General features: G+C 37.2%; 1 non-coding gene across 1 annotated transcript; it reads right to left on the bottom strand.

Annotated features, from left to right (window-relative positions):
• Positions 1-367: 367 nt before the first annotated feature.
• TRNAG-ACC lies at positions 368-439 on the bottom strand. Its single transcript has one exon. It is a non-coding gene; the product is annotated as a tRNA-Gly (tRNA).
• Positions 440-873: the final 434 nt, after the last annotated feature.

The raw sequence follows: 873 nt of genomic DNA, 5'->3' as shown, positions 1-873 counted from the left end.
TCATTTTGGCAGCAGAGAGGCTGAAAGGTTGTTCTTTTCCTAGACCCAGGCCCCCAGGCACAAATTATGGATAAATTGTCAAGCCCTGTGAATTACCTTTCTAAAGCTTTAAAAACATTCTTTAAAATTTTTGTGTTGAAGTAATGTAAGCTTATAAAAATTTGCAAAAAAAAATCAAAGAATTTACCCTTCATCCAGCTTTCCCAAATATTAATATCTTATATAACCACTGTGCAATTATCAAAGTAAGGAAATGTATATTGATACAATATTAGCGAATCAACAGACAGTATTCAAATATTTATTTTTAATTGCATTAATTAAATTTTTTTTTTTGGGGGGGGGTTATTGGGTTTATTTATTTTAATGGAGGTACTGGGGATTGAACCCAGGACCTCGTGCATGGTAAGCACACACTCTACCCCTGAGCTATACCCTCCCCCTATATAAATTTTTCATCAGGATATAGTCTTTCTCACAATAAAGTTCACAGGTTAAATAAACAGTAATTTACAAGTAATTCTCAAAATCTTCAGATTATAACATTAGCTATGTACCAGATGCCCCAATTATCATCAAACCCAGCAGGTGTAGGTTGTCACAGTACAAGGCTGCCTAGATGAACCATAAAGCAGGTAACTGACATAGCCCCAGGACTCTTCTGTGCTTTACTGAGGATTTCCCAAAGGGACTCCATAATCATAGAATTTTTATTCTAGGACAGCCTGAGACCCTTCTGCCCCTGCTTCATGATAAGCTGAGTTCAAGCTATTTAAGGTTCAGAGTCAATGTAATACTGAACACTGGACAAGGCGTCCATTATGCCTGGCTGATTGAACAAACCCTGTCTGAAATGGGGACATGGTAGCTCCT

This window comes from Camelus ferus, chromosome 1 (assembly GCF_009834535.1).
Source record: "Camelus ferus isolate YT-003-E chromosome 1, BCGSAC_Cfer_1.0, whole genome shotgun sequence".
NCBI classification, from domain to species: domain Eukaryota; kingdom Metazoa; phylum Chordata; class Mammalia; order Artiodactyla; family Camelidae; genus Camelus; species Camelus ferus.
Note: the sequence above shows the minus strand (reverse complement) of the source record. Positions and strands in the feature narration are given on the sequence as shown.